A 22232-nucleotide genomic window follows, 5' to 3' on the forward strand; every position below is an offset into this window, starting at 1 on the left:
ATATACGAATAAGAATTGAAATTATTGCAAAGCAATTAAATATTTAAATCTAGTGTTCTGGGATTGTTTTGGCTTTGGACTCATATCAGTAAGAATTGCTCTGAGTCACTGAAAATAAATGGATTAGAGATAGGATGTGGGAGAAAATTCTGGTTTGCAAATAAAGCCACACTGGGATTTACCACAGCTTGAAGCTAGCTAAGAAAAATGTCCCAAACTCACCTTGAAAGACAACAGTGGTCTGCCTGTCATAGAAAAAGGCTGAAATCTGTTGTCAGCCTGCTAAATGCAGCTCATCCAACTCTCACTCTGCTTCCCCTTATGTTTTCACGCACCACAAGCATCAGTCTAGACCCCAGATGCACCATTCTGAGGAACAAGACTTCCCAATTTCGCCTCCCAGAGGGACAGTTAGAGCCTCGTCTACACCAGGAGATCCATGGACAAATTCCAGCCAGTTCCCCTTACGAGCCTGGTCTGATTTGGCAGAGATTTTTAAAGGCATGGCATATGTGCACATCTTCTGTGGAGAAAAAGTTCTTTGTTCAAAGCTTGCTGCCGCTTCTTTCTCTCTTCAATTATCTTCACACAGCTTTGACTTACAGTGCATGTGCTCTTTGCGCATTTCTTCTGCTTAAAAAAAAAAAGCCAACAAAAACCACACCACCAACAAAACCACCACTTTTAAGACCATAAGCCAGGTCTTAGACTAATAACAAGACTTATATTAAAAGCAGTGGTCTGGTACCTAGATTCCTAGTTTCTAGGGTCCTGTGATGCATAGTATAGCCATAAGCTATGCTACATTTGGTTTGCAGTATTGTCTTATTTCACAGGACAAAGACTGAATATACCTTCTGTGTCTTGATACAGAGGTTTCATTTTGCTCCGTATTTATTTCACATCCCAGTGTAGCACAGAAACAGTGAAAAGTAGATACACCTTGCAGTTGGAATGGGAAGTTTGAAGCAAGATCAACTCAGGAGAGACTTTCAGGAAGCATAAAGGAATAATCAAAGTACGTAATTTCCTCAAGACTTGGTTTGTTAATGTTGTCACAGATTGGTAAATATGAAGTATTAAAACCAAACAGATCCTTTAAGGCATGTGACCAGATTCCAGGCAAAATGCTCCAAATTAAGCCTCTGCACGTGGCAGGCTTCACAGCTCCACATTGCTGCTTCTCCCATTTGGACAACTCTAGTTTTAAAAAATAAATAAATAAAATAAATCCAGCTTTATCATCTTCTCCTTAATTGTCATTCCAAATGTTTCAAGGCTTTGTGGGAGTAGGACAGCATCTCTTAACTTCCTCCATAGCAAGGATCAGGCTTTGGGGCATGGAAAACAGCAAGTTTCAGACTTTAAGCAACAACATCTTTTGGGAAAAGCCGCTGAGAATGGGGTGGATCTAGACAGCGGTAGTGATTTCTGTACATAAACCTGAGCAGTTCATGCCTTCTCTTCTCAGCTTCCCTTGGATGTATGCCTGCAGAAGTCCCCATCCCCATGCTCAGCTTTTCAAGGAGTCATGAGAAGGGAAGGAGAGACAATTACAATTGCAAATCCCTTTTGTGGAAGAAATTTAAGAATTTGGGCAAATATTCATCAGAAACAAGCCAGAGAGTTTAATTTGCCTAATCCATTGGGAAAGGAAAGGAGAAGGGCAAAGGTCCCAAACTCTTGTGAGGTCTCAACCATTCCTGAACTTTCAAAAAAACCAACCAACCAAAAAAAACCCAAAAAACAGAACCCAAACCAAACCAAAAATCTGAAAGACATGGGTTTCAAAAATAGCTTACATTTTTCTGTTGCCCTACAGTAAGTACTAACCACAGGAGCAAGTTGAAACCCTGCTTTTTCTTTGCCCAGTTATTCAAGTAAGGCAAAAATTCTCTCTCTCCAAGGTGAATAAATTTAAGCCATAAGTAAAGTCCTGCTTAAATATTGACAAAGAACAGTATATTCTCTACTACCCACTGTTTTGTTAGCAATTAAAGTACTAGATAACAAGGCACATGTATCCAGCTGGATGAAGAAACCTCAAATTTCTGAACAGCGTCCCAGTTTCAAGAGTCGGCATGGAGTCAAAATGACCTTTATCTTGCCAGTGTTAACAAATTTAGATTAAGTACACAGATACCAAATTCCTTGCATGATTTATCGACTATGTAATGCTAATTTTTGTACCCATACAGTTTGCACAGTCTCATTTTACTAGGTACTGTATGAAGTAATGCGTCAAGTATATGACAATATTGAAGATGAATAAGGTTGACGGGGTTTTTTCTTGGTTTATTTCCCCTCCACATAACAACCTGTGAACGCCCTGATAATTAGAAAAAGCCACGCTTCATCTTGCGCATCAGATGCGAAGAGGACTCAACCAACACGATGCAGAGGAGACGAACTGAGCTCTGGAGCAACCGCAGCGTTGGGAGCGGGACAGAGCTGGAGTCCCCGCGGGAACAAGGACCTGCCTGCCTGATGCTGCCTGCAGGCTCAGGCCTCGGTCCACCGGCATTTTTAGGAGAGAGAAAGAGAGATGACAGGTGGGAACAATAAGTTTCATTCTCTAAGTCAGAAAGGAATGAGAAGGCTGACGTTAAAAACACAGATCTGGCCTGTTTTGTTTAAAGCGGTGCTAGGCACAAAGGAATAGGCATCGAGACGTAGGTAAAAGTGAAACTCAGATTGTTACTTTAACTTTCCTGTTTAAACCTCTTGTTAGAGGTCCTGCCACACCACCAAATTCCAAAACAAATGTACCTATTTCCAGATGACCAATAGTAGTACTTCAATTATATTTGTGTTTGCATATGTATATTTACATCTTTATATTCAATGTTCTGAAATAATTGCCTTTTCATTTGTAGGTTTAGTCTGGCAATCAGGATGTAACAACATCAGTCTTCCTCTAAAAACAAACCCATTTTAAAAGGTTTCTACTTTCACACCCTCCAGCCACACTTATCTCTACGTGACCGTTCATTGCCCGTCGCTTGCACCGGTGCAGCAATTTGTGATGCTCGGCTAGAAATTGTATTAGTGCAGTGGATAAAAGTTAAAAAATGAAAGCAAAAACATAGGTGCAACCATTGTACGGACCTATCCTTGTAAAATAGGATTCTCAAAGAGCCCTAGCAGGAATTAGGTGATGGCACACTGCTCAATGTAAGGGGAACTGTTTGTCAGCTGATATGATTCCTCACTGCAGCATAAAAAAACTCCTTGTATTTCAGAATAATTCATCTGAGCCTCTCAGCCTTAAAGTATTTGAGAATCAACATCAGTCTATAAAAACACACTGAATCTCTATTTCATGGGATATGGCTGCTGCTGCTCTTTAAGAGTAAATCTGTAGCTAAAAGTTGCATATTTATCCATACTTACAATGATAGAGAGAGGCAGTCATAAATAATGCCTATGTCCTGGTAGAAATAAGGTTTTTAAATAACGTTCTTCAGTAGCATTGCTAGCTGGGGTTTTTGTTTGTTTGCATGCTGGAACATTCTGTGTGTCTGACTCATTTCTATGAAATCTCAGAATAATTCTTTTTAAAATTAACCAAACACAGGTTTGTATAAAAGAAATCATCGAAGTATACAATTCCCTGAATACAGCTGTGAGGGCAGGAGGTCAGACATATGCTCCCTCTCACTTCCCTAGCTATATATTGAAATATCATTAGCAAATTACACACTGAAAGGAACACATACGATGGCTTTATAATTGTCAGTTGAGCATTTCACCAGATTGTTGGCTTTAATAGGTTTGTTCAAATCTAAGGATACGATGGGAAGCTCGGAGAATTGCTGAACATGCTTGTGGGGTGCACATACCTCTAACCTATGGGATGGGGTTTAGGCGACGGATGACTTACCACACAGGCTTTATCGCCTGCAGCAGAAATGCCCAGTCCTCCAGAGAACATAAATTTGCTTTTCCTCTTTTTCTATCCTTTTGTTAAAGCAAAGAACGAATGCTCACTCCTCCCAGCACAGTTCAAAGTCACCTGGTCTGACTGGGGTGTATTAGGTTAGCTACAATAAATCTGGAAGCATTCGTTTAATTTTCCAAACACTTAGAAATATAGAGTTTGCCAGGAAGATCCACCACAAAGCAGGCAGTTACCGTTTACAGTCCTAGTTAATGGCAAGTTTTCCTTAACCCAGCCTGCATTTCATAAAGCAGCAGAACAAAAAAATCAGGAACCAAATGTAACATAGCACAGGATCAAAACCAGGTTTGTTCAGGACATCGCTAAATTTGGATTTCTAATGAGGAATGTACCTTGCAGGGCTGAGAGAGCATTTGAGAGGGGCAGTAAAAATGCTTCTACGAGGTGCATTACAGGACCGGAGACACACTTTGCTTCTGCCTCCCCAGGAGTCCTGCAGCTCCGGGCAGCCTTTGTAAGGCTTGCTCGCCCTTAATCTTCGTCAGTATGGCAGCAACGCTTATTTCACTTAATTACGATCATCAGAGAGCTACACGAGCAGGCAGCGAGGATCTTTTAAGGCCCTATGTTAGCTCACTTTTGGCAAAGTGCCCCATCCTGGGACACAGGGCCCAACACCGTTTTGACCTCCCGCGAGCTCCTCGTAAGGCAACGGGTCCGAAAACAACATTTTTTTTCCCCCTCGTCACCGGTGGAGGGGGACCTGTGAAGCAGCAGAGCATTTCCATCGCAGCCCACGTGCCGTGGCAGACCCTGGCGCGGGGGCAAGCTCCTTAGACACGTCATAAAAGCACAACCAACAAAGTTGTTTGCAGATAAATGCTATGCCAGCACATCCCCAACTTTTCCTATCCCCCTGCCTTCTCCCTAGCCAGCACTGCAAGTATAGGAGCTGCAACGATCACCCAAAAAGAGCACAATGAGAGAAAAATTCGGCTACTTTCAGGCCGAGTATAAAGGGCTCTGGTCATTGCTCATACACAACCCTGCATGACCGCGGCTGTAAAAAGCTAAGCTCAGCCTTAGCACTCCGTCCCAGCAGGGCTAACCTTGAGCCAGTGCTGCAGAAAGCCACGGCGATGCAACAGCAGGGCCGGTTCGTCTGGCACAGCGAACGCCGAATTTCCCCCCCACCCCACGCGCTGTGTAAGTGGGAATATTTAATACAAAGGGTTTGACTCTGCTCTCCCTCTTCCCAGTGTAAATCAATAGTAATTTCATTGGAATATAACAAGCAATTAAAGTCGGGACGAGGCTGGCAGGATATACGCAACCGAAATAAAACGTAACACGACTCTCGAAATTAAATATTGGCTACCATTTATAATTGCATGACAGCTCATCTTCAGATTGCTTGTTGAGCTCTAGGCACCCTGACCCGTGAAGACAAATATTTGTATGTATTCCTGGAAAGCAGGTCACAGCATTCGGTGTAAGTTTATAACAAGATGCAGCCATAAATTAAAAAAAAAAGAGTGATAAAATCTGACTTCGCAAAGAAACAGATCCAAATAATGCCTGATTAGCTGTAAATTCTTAATAGCTTGAATGATGCAAGCCTGGTGACATCAACATTTACAGACCTATCCTGTAGAAATAGATCAGATGAACTGTTCTCCAAGACAATTTGCTGCCTGTACATCACAGTTTCACAGAATAGCTTGGTTGCTCAACTACAGCTATTGCTGCCACAGGTGTACGCTAACTACCACAGAAGCCATCAGTGACTATCACAACCCAAAATTCAGTTTTTCTTCAGCAGATGTTAAAGGAATTAAGTGAGAGGAACTTAGAAATGTAATATTATTGCTACACAAGAAGAAAGGACTACCTTGTTTACACAGCTTTCCTAAGAAAATACATGTTTACATAGCTTGCTTAAGTCTTTGTTAAAGAAAGACTTTGGAAGAAAGGGTTTGGTCACTTCAGCAATACAAACACATAAAGTTATCCGACATTACGATTTTTACCATTCACATCCCAGAGTACATATTTTCCAACCCTGGGCCTCGGCAACATCTCACACTTCACAAAAATAGATACTCTCCTGCAGCACATCAAGGCTCCTTTCCAAAAAGCCACCGTGACGCCCAGCTACTTGGTACCCAGAACAACCCCTTGGCCAAGCACCTACTCGGTCCTGACAAAGCGACGTAGGACGGAGGTGCAAAGGGCACCCTACACAAACAGAACCCGGACCTGGAGAGCCGAGACAACCTTCCCGAGGACGCGGGGACACGCAGCACGTTCACACGAGGGTCTGGGGACCAGCACGCACGCTCACCTCGTGAGAAGGCTGGATATGGCCGCGGTGTAGGGCAGAGCCCTTCGCAGGATAGGCCTGAGGTGGGGAGAGGGGTCCACAGCCCCGCAGGTCTCTACTCCAGGTAAACCCTCCGGCCCCGGGGCTCTGCTCGTACCCCTGATGCTCAGCAGCCAGCACGTGCTAGAAAAAGGGCAATAGCTGCCCTGCTCTTCCAGCCCATGGTTCAAAGCCAAAAATCTAGTGTTAAACAGAAGAAAACAAACAAACGAGACCCATCAGCTCAAGGAGCGGGCGCAGGGGGTCACTGCGCAGAGGTTGGAGCGACCCTCGGGAAACGGAGGTCCTCGCTGCTGGAGGAGGATCAACGGTCATACCCCTTGCTCCATTGGCCTTTACTTCATCTTCTCCAGAGCAATAGAGCTTCATCAGGCAGGTGGAGAGGCTCCCCCATATTCTCCTCAGGGTGGAGGACACCAGCATGCCCACTCCTCGCAAGGCAGTCCCAGCAAAGAGGCACTGGTGGGCAAGGAGACACCAGCTGTGGCTCTTGGGCGCAGCACCTCCTCACCCAACTCCATCCACCTGCTCGGAGTTTACAGCCAAACCCGCCCGGGGAAGGGCACACCATCACACAACTGCGATTCGGCTGGAGCAGAGTCACGTTTTGGGCATCTCGTAGTCATCTTTGGGGTGGGAAATATCAAATCGTTGGGGTTACCATAACGTTAGGCGGAGCATGAGATCTATTGACTGTTAGTGACCCTGGAATTACAGTAATTACTGCGACAGTTCTATATTGCAACAAAAAGAGTAGATTTCTCTGCTGCTTTGTCATTTCAAACTTGTCTTTCAGGACAACAGTAAAGTATCAGCAAAGCAACCCAGAAAAATGAAAGACTCCCCAACACCTAAATATCCCTGATTTCACAATAAATAATGCTAAAGGTGCTATTATCAAGCATTCATTCCCAAAGCCACATCATTCTGCCTTCAGCAAATACCTTTAGTTTTTTGTTGCTTTAGAGCAGGATGCTGGTCAGGCGTTTCTCATTTGACTAATAGTAATTAAGGGAACAACAACTTTAGCATGGTAAAGACATGCGCAGTTGGGAAAAAAATCCAATAACGAGGTGAAATAAGGCAGCGTGGCAAGGAGTTCACAAAATTGCTTGTAACAGTGGTTTAAAGCTCATATGGGGAATATTATCATACACTACGACATGGCAGCTGTGATCCCTGAATACACAGATTGCTTCTGAGAGCATTGGCTCAGACTGGCACTGAGGCCTGATGACACCACCTGGAAGACATCAGTAGATTGGCAGTTGTGGGTTTCTTTTCCCCTTTTTTTTTTTTTTTTTTTATTCCCCCCTCCCTATTTAGCCAGTTCCAGGAAGGGCATCAGCATAATTTTACTCACAGGATCATGAATGCAAAAAAGACTTTACACGTAGTCCAACATCAGTCGGTGTTGAACTGTTTCTCAAAACCTACACTTTTAAAAGCTGGTTTAAAAATTACTCTAAAAAAATAGTCTTACCTCCTCTGAACTATTGCACAATGTACAGCCTCCTGCTAGGCTGTGTTCCAATAGCAAAAGGTTAGAGCGGATTTTAAAATCCATTATGCTCAAGGGTATATTCAAAATTGTGAAAAAAAGTTTGCTTGTTACTTGATCACTTCAGAGCACATGAAAATCCTGAACGTTAAATATATGATTTGTATTAGGAGACAGCTTTTTTTTATAACAAAATTATTTTGTAATCGAATGGCCACAACCAGATACCACAACAATAACTTAATGACGCAGGAGCATGCAATTGGCACAAAATAAAGTACAGCTCACAAACTCAGGCCGCATAAATTGATGTGGCTTCCTTGGTTATTCATATATATTCTTTTATTAATTATACTTGCTGATGCTTTTATTTACTTTGGTAATTCAGAAACTTAATTTAATATTTAATATGATCTCAGGAAAGAATCCATAACCCTCAAACATCTGCAGTGATAGTCAGCTGATCAATACAACGATGGCATTCAGATATGAATTTCAGCAGAGTACAACTGATGGCTTGTGCTTTAGCTTGCGTATGTGTGGTAAAATAATTTTTAAAAAATTACTCTTCTCAGAAAAGTAAACCTAATCTAGCAATTTGGGATTCTGGCTACTCCAGCATGATAAAGGAAAACAGATTGAACAGATTGGGAATCTCAGCTTTCAGCCATATGACAGTCAGCTATTCTTGAAACTAATGCTTTTCTGTTGGTTTATATACTTATTTAGGAGTGGAATGAACTTGCTGATTGCTCAAATGAATGTTCAAGGCAATAAAGTATTTGACAGATTTAACTTCCCTGAATGCAGAGACTCCACGAGCAGATTACAACTTGTTTGGATGCTCTCGTTATTAAAACCACACCAGGATGTCTTTTCTTCTATTTCTTTATATTCTTTCTTTCATCAATCGCTCAGAGAGCTGCTAAACGCTCCGTGCTAAAGCCATTTTACCTGATACCGATCCATCCCTGCCTCCCCGGCTACATTTTCCAGCCACTGCTACCAGTTTGTTCTGCCAACTCCACCGTTAGACCAATACCTACGTTTCCTCCCGCATGTGAGACAACCTGGGGGACAAACCCTCGACACAGCTTGAGCACAGGCACACCAAGGTCACCTACGCTAACGGAAACTTCCTTCGCTGGCAGCAAAACTGCCGTAGAGTCCCAGGTCCCCTTTTCCACTCGCATGCCTTCACCTGACATCTCCCTCTCCTTTGGTACCACCTACTGATTTAGGAATTGACGTGACTACTCTCCGGGTGAACTGTAACCTTCAGCAAAAGGCAGGAACAAATACATTTTCCTATACTTTTTTCCGCTTCAGAATTAATCTCTGCTATGCTTAGAAGGCAAAATTATCAGCATTACTCCCTTCCTCATTGTCACTTCAGTGGCTGTTGCGATCAGCCAGAAGTGCTGCACTCACTTTTTTCTCCCTTCTTTTTGGAGAGTTTGGCAAGTCTCTGTGATGCGAACATGGCAAATAATACAAAAATTAACTTCTGCTGAAGCAAGTGATTTTAAAGGTTGTTTTTATACACGGTCAGGGATGGTAGGACTGCCGTGCTCAGTGTATGAGCTCCAAAGAAGGGGGAACAAGGCCAAAGTAAATTCAGTTCAAAATCCAAATAAATATTCACAGAATGTTTTGGCAAATATTCACCAGGTCTAGTCTGCATCACATTTTTAATCTGTGTCCGCTCCACATCGCCAAACTGATGAGACGCTCCTGCTGTCTACAGCGTTGTCCAGAAAGGCATCTTCATAATACAGAATTTGGAAGGTGATTAAACAAAACCAAAAAACCCCTCCAGAGTTAGTTGTCAACCACTAAAAGTGATTGGTTTACATTCGTTAACGGACCTTCTCCTCCCCGGGACAACTTTGGCTTGAGAACTGTTTGTATCAACGTGGAGGTGGGCCCAGAAAGCTGATCCAGAACTTGGTAATTAATTATCGCAGGTACGATACCTGCTCCGTGGCCCCATACCAGGCTCTTGCTTGACATGGGGCACTCAAGCACCTAAAAACCCTTTCCCGCAGGCCACCTCTACCTCATTTAGGCAGAAGCCCTGATTTTTTGGTGTATGAGCACGTGGTTTACGCTCAGCTTGATTTCACTGGTAGTAAAGGATGTGCACGAAGCAAGTATTCAAGCAGTTTGTTGAATTAATGCCAGGGGTTTAGAGCGGTGCTGTAAGGGAGAGGGAACGTAGGAGTTTCAGAAAAAGCCCGTTAAAATGAACAAGACGGATACCTCTCCAATCACCTCCCCCAAGTTTCATTCCCACAAAATCTATTAGGAAAATCTGAAGACTGCAGTTCTGGCTGCCGCTAATGAGTTTCAGCCTTATCTGCGGGCATACAGTGTCTATGCACTTAATCAAACACTTGATGGAGGAATTAAAAAGCCAGCAAAAATTAGTTTTGTCTTAAATACCTGAAGAACAAAATACGTTACTTATAGCCACTGAAATAATATTGCTGAGAAAGAATAAGCCAAATATGTATAGGGAGCATATTTTATCCTCTAATAAATGATTTACACTATGGTCAGGGTGGAGTGACTGAGAGTAATGGGAGATAATCGTTCCCCTTCTGCACTAAAACATGCTTGCTCCCTCTCCTCATTCTCATAGTTGTGATTACCTTAGGGTAATTAGATTGTTCAGTAGGAGTTAAAACAAGGACAACTCCTTCAAGCTGGAAGAAATCTGGTTTATATGCTTAACCATTTAGTTTTGCAACTACACTCAGCTGTTAATGCCTCCTGACCTCAGTTTGCATGCAAGGTTATTAAAAAACCAAACAACACCCCCCCAAAAAAACCCCACCAAACAAAAAGCTCATCATTATTGTTAAGATTGCCATGACTAAATCACTTCGGATGCCTCTTTAAACTCCCCAAGTCCTCACTGGAGTTCCTGTATTGCTGCTGACAGAGACCCGGATCCTTCATCCAGGCGAGTGCACTGGATGCTTTTGAGTTCTGAGGTTGCTGACATTCTCGTTGCATTATGTGCCAAGTTTGCATTATTATTATATCTGTGATTTAAAAAAATGTTTTAGGCATCCAGATATCCTGCTGGTCATAAGTGTAATTTGGAAGTAAACATCCAGTGAGAAGAATTTATCTAAAGGCTGCTCCGACAAGTTTACATTAATTTAGGGGTTTTTTTGCATGTACCTCTTACAGCCTCAATGTCAAAATTACATTTTTTTATAAATTCATTTTCCTCTTTATCTAAAACAAAATGTTCTGCAGTGATCAAATTGAAGAGCCAGTCTTGTCAGATACAAACAAGAAGCTGCTGTGCTGTAGGTGAAGATTACTTCTACCCCAAGAACGCAATTTCTCTAGTCAATTAATTCCACCCTTATCAATTAGCTCTTGTGATGGAAGGAATTTTATCTAGTAGAAATTGGACAGAGAACTGGTCGGAAAACTTACAACATTTTGCCAGCTGAACTCATAGCAGGGACACTACTGTGTGTATCCAAGGTTTCAAAGTATTTGAATCCTAACAACTTCTCCAACCGAGTATAAATAAAACACAACAAAAATTGTCTAGCAAGTTCATGAATGCTTGTATTTAATTAGACCTCTGCTTTGGGATAAGTTAAGAGCCAGACTCAATACGACTGAAGGAGTAAGCCCTCATCCAATGAACAAGTCATCCAAAATCCTCCTTTACAGCATATTTTTCAGTAAGTCTCATTAGAGGAGCTGAGAAGAAATGAATTTCTCTAGTAGAGCAAGTCATTATTCAGATATGGCAGCAATGGCAATGACGTTTGGGGAGTACACAGAGCTCATCAGAACCCTTCGTAAAACTTAGAAAAAGACAGAACGGGGTTTTTTTGTGCTCTATCTGCAAAGCTGTGACAGATGTAACAGCAGCATACGATACTGGTCAGGGAAGGCTAAACTCAAGTGGGTCCTTTTCATTGCCTGCCAAAACAGAGCAGCCTTGAAACGTTCCTGTAAGAAGAGGAAGATTTAGAAGTGTCTCTCTGAATCCCACTGTTCCAGCTGCTTCTCCGACTTATGACTTCAAACTACAATCCAGCTGTTGGTATTTTCATTGCCATTAAGTTTTGAGTGGTTTTTAAACAAAATATTTTCACAGAATGACCGTTAAGAGATTTCATCATGATCCGATTTCAAACAACAACTGCTTACTGAATTGCAGAGACTGCATCCGCGAGATGAAGAAACGTGTGTTTGGAGATTATAAAAATGCTAAAAGGATTTAACTTGGCAAGCAGGAGCCTGAGAGCTCGATCTGACTCAAGGGATGCCAAAGTACTGAGGGCTGTGGTAAACAGTAACCCAGACCTCCTCTGTAAGCTGTCCATTAATAAGGGACCTGAGGGACACATTATAAAATTAACAATTGGAAAATTTAAAACAAATCCAAAAATCCAACAGAGTGTGTGCAGTGTCCGGGCTATTTGGTCAAGGCAGTAGCTGTCTTTAGAAGATCATACTGCAGAGGCACTGGAAGTGGCTTTTTTGTTCTAAAATAAAATTTGGATTCATTTTTTAGAAGGTAAAGTGACAGCCAGTAAGGCCAGGATGAAAGCGGCTCCCTCCTGCAGCCAGCAGCGTTGATGTGGGTCAGGCACTCGTGACGTGGGGAGCTTTAACGAGGGTGGGGGTCCCTTTTGGGGGAAAAAGCAAATGTGGGCTAACACCCTTTTCCCCCCATCAGCTGCTTCTTCCCCGATACTGCTGCTGTAGGCAGAGAAGCTGTGGGTGCTTGGTACTCCAACAGGGCGCAGAGAAGGTGTTCACAGGGAGAAGATGACCCTTACGAGCAACGTTGCTCTCAAGGACTTAATTTTGGAGTTGCAGTGCCTTTCTCCAAAGGCTCCCAGCAGCCCTTCTGGAGACAGCAAACAGCAGCAAACTGCTCCGGGTACCGAGCACCGGTAGCAGCAACCTGCCAGTCTCAGCAGTCCAAGAATCTGATCCGGAATTGCAACCACTAAACCTCCTATCACACTAAGCTTCGGATACACCATATGCGAACGCTTACCATTTCACACCAGTTACCACAAGATTCCAGAGAATCCAACGTTTTTCTGTTAATTAGGGGAAACAAAAATCGCTGCAGGGGGGAGGCTCCTTTCTGTAACTGCTGTGCCCGCAGCATTGCGAGCTTGGACACAGCCCGACCGCCAGCTCTGGAGCATCTTCTGCACATCTGGAGCATCATTTTCATGAAATGGCCACGTACATGGGGGATAAACACACAGCAATAATTTTCTGCGGACTCACGGTCCCAGCATTTGAAACGCTCACAGCTATCTAGATGTCCATGGCCCTGCCACCGTCCGAAGAAGGTTACTGCTGCATGATGCACTTTTTTTCAACACGGTGTGCTAAAAGCCAAGCATCGCGCCCTCCAGATGTTCTTTGCCTTTGGAAGAACGGCACAAAGTGGGGATTTAGGGATGGAGACAACTTCCTCACCATGTTACTCTGGCATCAAAAGAAACCTAAACGTGTGGCTACTGGCAAAAGGCCTACTTTTAATGGCATCAAATGTACTTAGATTTTTGCTGAGAGACATCCTCGTTACTTTTTTTATGGTGAGTCTTGGGTACTGGCTCCGTAGCAGATTCAAAGCAGAAGTAGTTCAGATAAAGATGGGATTGTAATGAAAAATAAATATACGAGAATCACTACTGGCCTTTCTTGCCTATCAAACACAGAATTAGGTGCCAGGAACACCAAAAGATTTATTAAGTGACCCAACACATAGATAAAGTGAAAAGACAAAGGTCTTTTTTATTTATTTTTTTTTTAATCTTTGTTTATTGCTGGAGAAGTTGAGTCCCATCTTCTTTTATTGTCAGAAAACAATTGCCTTTTATTGTCCACTGGGTTAAAAAGCTCTTGGGACATCCCTCCCCCAGTGTGTAGGGGAATACATTCTTCACCTCCTGTATAAGAATCAACTCAATAAGTAGACTGCATAAGGAGCACAGGCACTAATATCTGAGTATCTTTCCCTTTTCATACTACACGAAGAGCGTTTACTGAGTTACACATGCTTCTATTTGCAACAGATATAACAACAATATTGACACTGCATCTGTTAATGTGTGTAACCTCAAGGAATACTAAGGACTTCTCCTCAAAGGATATACAATGGATGGAAGAACAAAACCTCAAAATGTTTTGGACTCGCTACATGAACATTGCAGCTGCTTTGAGGGAAAAGAATTGCATTCAATAGCAAATAAATAAATAAATAAATGAAATTAAGCTACTTGGGCGTCATGGTAGTTTTCTGGAAGTCAGTTGCTGGGGTATGTGTCTACATAGAAATACTGTGGAAATCAAGAACTCCAAAGCTATTTAAGAAAGTGTTTACAAACCCAGCATGCAACTCCACCATGTTTGTATCGTATCTTTGCTATTAATGAATGAAGTGGGAATATTCCCCCGGAAAGGAACTGAAAATGACTGCTGTGCCACTCAGAGTGAAAGCAGACATGCGCCTGCAGGAACCATACAAATTTAGTGACTTACCACTTCGCCATCTGATGCTCCTTTTACCCCCACTCCTACTCCAGGACCAAAAGTAAACCCCTAGATTCTTCCCCTTGGCTCTTTATTTCTTAAAAAAAAAACCCCAAACATTTAGAACTTTGGGGGTATATTTTGAGAGACTGAAAATGTGCTGGAAAAATTACCATCTTTTCTTTGGTTTTGCCCCACGCTTCTCGAAGCCCCAACTCTAATCACGTTTGAAAAGGATTCCGCGAGCAGTATTGGAAAACTTCAACCGAACTGATTGATTGTGTTTAATTGCATTTTGGTTTCATCAACGCAGTACCATAAATCTACCGCTTGTCAAACAGAGGGAGTTGATTAATGCAGCAACGGCTGTCTGTAGTCGAGTTACAAAGAAATCTCAATAAAATATGAAAGTCTTTGAGGATGTAATGTTTTCTAACTACTGATGTGGCGTGTGCTCCGGGCTGCGGGTGCGAGGGCAGGAGGTAGAGGAGGCTCCAGCAAGAAAGACAACGAACGCAGCGCTCCGAAAAGCAAGGGACTGCTGCCTCTTCCCTTCTCGTCTGTCTGCAACGAGTGAGACAAAGCCTAAAGAAAACCACAGCAGATTTTTCCTCCTTGTTTATTGCAACACAAAGAATAAAGCGAGTTCAGCACACATACTACGCAACTGTGAAACCAACTTACATTGGCGGAAAAATGGAGATTACAAGATCCAAGTCTGGATCCAAGTGACATCCTTCATATATAGGGCAGCTGGTATCGAAAGAGAGACCGGGCATGAAATTCTGGGGTAATTTTAAGACTTGTTGGAACCACCCTGAATGTAACTGTTGTTTCCCAACTATTAAGCCAGATGAGGATCCACAGAGTATTTGCGAACAATGAAGCAAAAAGTCAAATGAGGAGCAAGCAAAGCGCTGCCAAATACTAAGGGAAAAAAACCCTCAACACTTTTAACTCACAATAAAAACATTTTTCCTTCAGAATTTTTATCTGGTTAATAACAATTTTATTCACTCTTCCAGAACCCTGTCATGATTACGTCTATTACGTGACTACTGAACATTTATATGGCATTAGTTTTATGATTTAGCAACCCGTAGGGCTGGACCTACAAAAACTCTTATACAGATCTAGTCTATATAGATAACTAGAGATAAATATACTATTTTTCCTGAAAAATACCAAAAAAGGGCTACTGAACATTAAAAAAACAAACCAGTGGATCATACTTAAAAAACAAACCAATGGATCATACTTCATTGACCAGCTGATAAATAAATATTGTGTCTCCTCTGACATGAATGAAGTCTTGAATTACATCAGCTGGAGAAGTCCACCATTTATTATAACCGGTCTCAGGGAACAAATCTTGGAAATTTTAAATGAGAGAGAAAAATATTAATTTGGAAAAATATATAGGCACATTTTTTATTACTTACAGTTCCCTAGCAGAAACCCTTGGGTTTGGGGTTTTTTTCCCCCAAACTTGTGACCTGAAAAATGCAAATACTTTTTTAAAAAAATCTTATTTAAAAGTAAATTAAATACAGTCAAAAAAATGGTAAGAAGAGGGAGTATTTATGAAAGAAAATGCTTCAGAGAAGTTGGACGTGCCAGGCAAGTTGCATGCTGGCAGTTTCATTTCAAACCCCCTGGCAGCTCCCTGGGAGAATGCAAAGAGGCATTCGGGTTGGTGGCTTCCTGGAGCTGATGAGGAGAAAATGAGCAGTTTCATAAGGAAAAACTTTGAATTAAGAGCCAGCGCCAACGGCGCAAGTGTTCTTCTCTCACCTCTTTTCTCGCAGTGTCTTGCTCTCTTGTGGCTGACCATCGATCTCCCTTCGGCTGAAGGCCCCAGCAAGCATCTTCTGCACCACCAGTACCAAGGTCACACCAAAAAGGTCCCTCATCTCCGAACTAATTTTGCACCGGCAGAAACTGCACATCATGGGCTCTGTCCTATCGCCTCCAAAAACCAGCTGGTCGAGCAGAGAACAAAAGGCTCCTTCTGCCACAGCGCTGAATTGCTCCCCTCAGGAAACCTCATGGCAGGCCAGCTGCAGGTACGCGTGGTCAGAGTGTCCTCAGGAGCGCTGGCACTAACCTTTCATGGTGGCAAACCTCTCTCGAGTGCTTTTGGCGGTTAGGACTTAACACAGAACGCTTGAAATTCAGGCATGATGTGGTACAAATCCATTTCCTCCAGTAGGGTCAACAGCCACTCTTTCCAGACCTGGATGTAGCCTGCTCTTCTGAACACCCAAACCATCATTCCCATGGCAGATCCCTCGCTTACTGAATTTAGCAATACAGCAGTATTCAGCTGCCAGTTTATGCATCTCTGTGGCAACAAACTTTTGGAAAAGAAAGTACCGTATACTGCTGAATAGCCCTAAAAAAAAATTATAGTTGTGCCAGGGAAACACGTCTAGACAAAATACTGCACCTTGGCTACCTTCTCTGAGATGTCTTTAGAACAGTCCTTGGCAGTATTGATTTTTTTTTTTTTTTCCCCCATAAATTGTAATTCACTTTGATTCCAGTATAATGAGCCATAGATTCTTCCAGACAGCAGTGACACCGGGACTCGTTTGCTGTCCTATTTCTCCACTCTCTCCTTACCCCCTCAGACAATTCAAAGGCATGATGCCGTAACAGAAGAGATGAATTTCTCCTCTGCCACAAGGAAATATTAGTCCTCCCTGGAAATCCTTTGAGGCTTTGGAAAAGCTTGCCCAGTAATTCACTCTTTCAGGGGAGGCGACCTGGTCCCAGCACATGGTGCTGGTCAGTGGAAATGGTACCAGGGTCCTCACAAACCCTCCTGAGATATACTGGCTTCTGGCCTCACTCACAGCTGTCTGGTTGTAGGGGACAATAGCTGGTGCATCAGGAAGAAGCCTGTCAAAATATTGATAGGAGCTCTAAGCAATAGAAACATCATTGATACGTAGAAGTGTATTCCTCAAGAAATTCTGGTACTTGGGAGAAAAACTCATCATCAGCCTGAACTAGAAAGACAACATTTTAAAAGTGCAATTATTTGCAGTACTTGGACGTCACTTAGAGATAGTCTAACAATTCTGCTTCGATAACAATCAAAATACTTAATTCCTACTTTGACTTTATATATTACTGTCTACTATTAAATAGCTGAAACATAAAATGACTTCATTTCCTTCTGACAAGATGACTCTGATAGGGTCATGTCATTCTGATAAGGTCAAAATACTTTATCTTCTGCGAGACACTCGTGCTTTAGAAAGCTTTTGACAAAACAGTGTTTTCCACTGCATAGGAATTCAATCAGAAATTTTTTGGCCAGCTGCAATAATCAAAAGCAAACCAGGACCTGACTTCAAAAACCCAAATGCCTTAATAGAGGGGGATCTCTCTCCTCTTAAATGCATCACTATATTGAGTTTACTGCATCCCACTGACTATCTCAACACGAGCCAGTGCAGCTTTCCAGAACTCCTCTGCAGACCTGGGTTACCTTGGCCAATAATGCAGATTTGCAAATCCCAGAAAAGTTGCAGCTGGAAGGGACCCCAGAGATCATCTTGGCCAACCTTCTGTTGAAAGCAGGGCCTTAGATTAGGTTATCCACAGCCCTGTCAAGCCAAGTCTTGAATATCTTGAATCTTGAATAGATTCCACCGCTTCTCTAGGCAGCTTATCCCAGTGTCCAAGTGGTCTCACAGTGAAGAAATTGTTTCTAAAATCCAGAGAGAAGTACCCTGTAGCAACGGGTGCCTCTTGCCCCTTGTTCTGTCTCCATGCATCCTTGTGAAGAGAATGACCGCCTCCATCTTCTCTCTCCTCTAGGAGTTTTATGGCAAATCTGGTAAACAGGAGTTTTCCATAGGTAAAAGGGGATAAAAAAGATGACTTGCTTTACAAACTCTATCGCATTTAAGCTGCTTGTAACATTCAGGACTCACAGCGACAAAAGCACGGAAATACACCGACGTATTTGCAGGCGCAGAAGGATTGACGTTCTTTCCAAGCACAAATTCTTGGACGTAACTTATGCTTCATCACATAGACTTACTACATTTACTGTGGAAAAATCAATAAAATAATTTGATAATAATTAGATCAAATCATGCAGATACAGAACTTCCTGATTACAGAATGGACAGATGACCTTTTCAGAACAGGTGTTGGTTAGGTTTTTTTTTTGCCTTCTATGAATAGCAACTTTTTTTTCCCTCGAATATGTTAGGCTACTTAAAAAAATCCAAATGAAACTAAAGCATATGAAGGTTTCTGGAAGGTTTGCTAAAGGACTTGTCTTCTAACAGTTCTTTACCTTTCCTCAACAATAACAATCAGACACTGATTCGAGCAGCCACTCTGCACATACTTGAAATTTTCTGGACTACGGAAAGTCTCCAAAACTTGCTGTTCAGGATCTGCATGACATGAGCTTTCACATCACAGACTACGAGGACAGGAGGAAACGTTATAACCGGCTCACTTGACTGCTGGATTTGCTCACTGTCGAGCCACAGGAGATCACGTTTGCTCCAACCGAGGGAAGGTCAATGGCACCAATCGATGGGTACACTGCTCCTACCACTGATTACTTCCACCACCGAAAGGCGTGCCTTTCCACCTAGCCTGGATGGGTCTTGCTCCACCTTTCAGGCTTTTATGGAAAAGACCTTTATTATTAAAAAGTATTTTACTCTTAACAGCAGTTTATATAACCTGATCAAGACAACTCTTAACCTTCTCTTGGTTTAATTACGTTGAGATCACTGAATCTTTCACTAAAAAGATGGTCTCTAGACCTCAGGTGCTCTCTTCTCAAGGGCCAGACATGAGAATTGCTGGATTTTGTACACAGCTTTGCTCCAGTTACTTCCAGAAATAAAACAGTAAACTTACTTGCCCTTTGGCAGATTTGAAACTCAGAACACAGTTCAACACTTGCTTTTATAAAAGCATAAGAAAGGAGATACTGAATGATACGAAATCAACAGAAAAAGTGACAGAACAGAAACTATATTCTTATCTGATGTATATAGCCCATGCTACTTGCTATATTATAGTAAAAAAGTGGAAAACAAAACAAAACAGGCAATATGAACTTGTTTGTGGACTTCAGCCATAACAAACCTGGTTTCTACATCCGTATTTTCTCATATATTACGCAGAGTTGACTTGAATCGATACTTAAAAGCGGGGACAAGAAACAATTAGCTACTGCAGGAAACTGATGATACACGGAACATAATCCTCATTATCCACATCAATATAAATTAATTTCCTGACATAATGCTACTCTTCATTATTGCTCCTGTTATTAACGGCAACTTTATTTTTAGATGAGATAGCAATCCAAATTCCTAACCCCTTCTTCTCATGAAAAGAGCCAAAGGAAGGCACGGCAATAAAGAATATTTCCCCTTCGGATAAATTTCAATGCCAGATTTTATTTTCTGCTGCCTAGTTCCCCCCCAGAAGATGTTCTGCTTCTCCCCCAGAAACTGAGCGCTTCCGTGCCCTGCTCTAGAGCCAGTGTTTTCATAGAAAGAAATTAGTCAGCAAGCGATGGAGAAGAAAGTCTTCAGATAGCAGGAAAGAATAAAAACTTAATCCAGGGATTACACTATAAAATAGGAAAACGGCATAATATAACTTCAGCCAACGTTTGTGAAATTGTGGGCTATCTCCAAGGTGTAAATCTAAATCTTTGAGATCTAAACCAAAGACGAACTAAGGAAAAGCAAGTAAAGTGTTTAAAACAAAATCAGGGTAACCAAGTAAGTTTACATTGTTTAATAGCACCTTCCCATCATTTTTCTGAGTGATTCTGTACTGTTATTTTAAAAAGATATCAAAGTAGTAAAGATGCATTTAAATTCATTTCAATACGAGCAGAGCAAGAGTCAATATCTTACGCTACCCTTTAAGAGAATCTTAAAAACAGACGTGTGTCATTAAGGACATTGTGGTTTCTGTCAGACAGTAGCTACCATTGCTGCTAATAGTAATAGATGTCGTGGGGAAAGGGAATTGTTATTTTTTTAGTGGAGCCAGTGGGAATTTTTCAATCAGATAATTCTTAGTTGGAAAACACCAGCTTTTAACAGGCACTTTTTTTAGAAAGTTTTTTGGGATTGGTATGGGATTTCTGGTCAAAGTAGAAAGAGATGAAAAGAAACCAAAGAATAGTTTGGTGTCTGGAGCACTTTTACAGCATGTGGAGAAGACCAGGTTCAATAACCCTTTCTGGCTAACCTGCAACAGTAATGTGACCGTAAAGTTCCCATTTCTGTCTCAAGCACTACTTATTTTGGTGTGTCTGCCTTCTGTTTTCAAGTAAAAAAATCCCCAAACTTTCATATTCTTTCCATGATGACTCTCTCTCCATCTGTTATGATTTTTTTACAATCTTCTATACAAATGGTCCTCCAACCTCTCCAGTATGTATGAGAAACCTCACTAATTAAAGGATACAGCCTGACTAAACAAAGGGAATATATTTTATGTCTACACTACAAACACTTCAAACCATCTTCCAGCAAATAGTGTCCCACCCCACAAACACCAAGGATTGTACGTATGTTTACTCAAATGACCCGTGTTATTCATGAGCAGCCGTTTTATAAGACAGAGGCAAAAGTATTATTCCTGAAAGAATTGCTTTGTAATATAGGATCTACGATAAGGTCAAAAGGAAGCATTTCTGGACGCATTCCATCACTTGATGTTCAGGAAACCATTTTGTATGACACAAAGGATTAGGAAAAATAAGCTGCATGACATTTATTTTGTAATTTTAACATTAATATCTGTAGAAACATTTTATTGTCAGTACAAAAGTTAACAGATTTTAATACTTCTTTTACCCAATTAAAAAAAAAAAAACCAAAAAAACAAAAAAAACAGCAAAAAAACCAAACCAATAAAAAACACCACCACATAAAACAGTGTAATTTGCATTCATATTGCATGGCCATATCAGTGTGAGTGTTCTGAGAGTAAAAACATAAGACTTCCGTAAAAAGATACAAACAACAGTGATATTTTAGCAGAGGCCAGTGCTATACCTACTGTTATGGAATGGATCAGAAGGAAATACTGGAGTCAGCATGAATTAATCCCTTAAAAAGATGCTGATATTCCTATGGCAAATTGTCATTATAAACAACTTCTCTCTTTTTAACTTAAGTTACAATAGAGGGATAGTCTAAAAGGCAAAAGATCCAGGCCAAAAGATCTGGAACCTATTATCCAACTCAGGGAAGAGAATTGTAGTTAATTTGATGCATGTGCAACTCAGGGTAGAAGCTCAGCTCCTTTTAGAGCAGTATGTTCTGCTATGGTTATAGACAAATTAATGTCTTTCCTTACTTTAGGACCCCTCTTTATTTTTTTCTTTTTTTTTTTTTAATTTTTTTTGTGTGTGTGTGTGGAATGATTCTGCTTTTTGGCCATGGGAAACATTGCTAAAGAGTTAAATTGTTAAAGTGACAGGTATTGAGAATAAAAGACTTTCTTGTTAAAGGATTTGGTTTTGATAAGAATAATCATCTGACACTGCAGTTTTTAACACAAATAAATCAAAAGTTTAATTCCCCCAAATTAGTTATATACTGTAAATATTTCTTTTTTTAAAGATCTGAAAACTAGTAAAGTCTGAGCAATATATCTACTAGTTCTCTGTGCTGCCTGCATAGAAATGCCATTTAAATTACAAAAACACAACAACCCTATAAACGATTAACTGTTTTGTACATTACCAATTAGTTAATAAATTAATGATATACCATTTTCCCTGAAAGCAAAGTATTTTCCACCTTTGGATGGTGAAAATTAAGAAATCTGTGTAAGAACAGCATTTAGCAAATAGCTGTTAAAAAAGAGACTAATTTGCTAGGTGGATTGGG

This window comes from Accipiter gentilis, chromosome 9, assembly GCF_929443795.1.
Source record: "Accipiter gentilis chromosome 9, bAccGen1.1, whole genome shotgun sequence".
In the NCBI taxonomy this organism is placed as follows: domain Eukaryota; kingdom Metazoa; phylum Chordata; class Aves; order Accipitriformes; family Accipitridae; genus Astur; species Astur gentilis.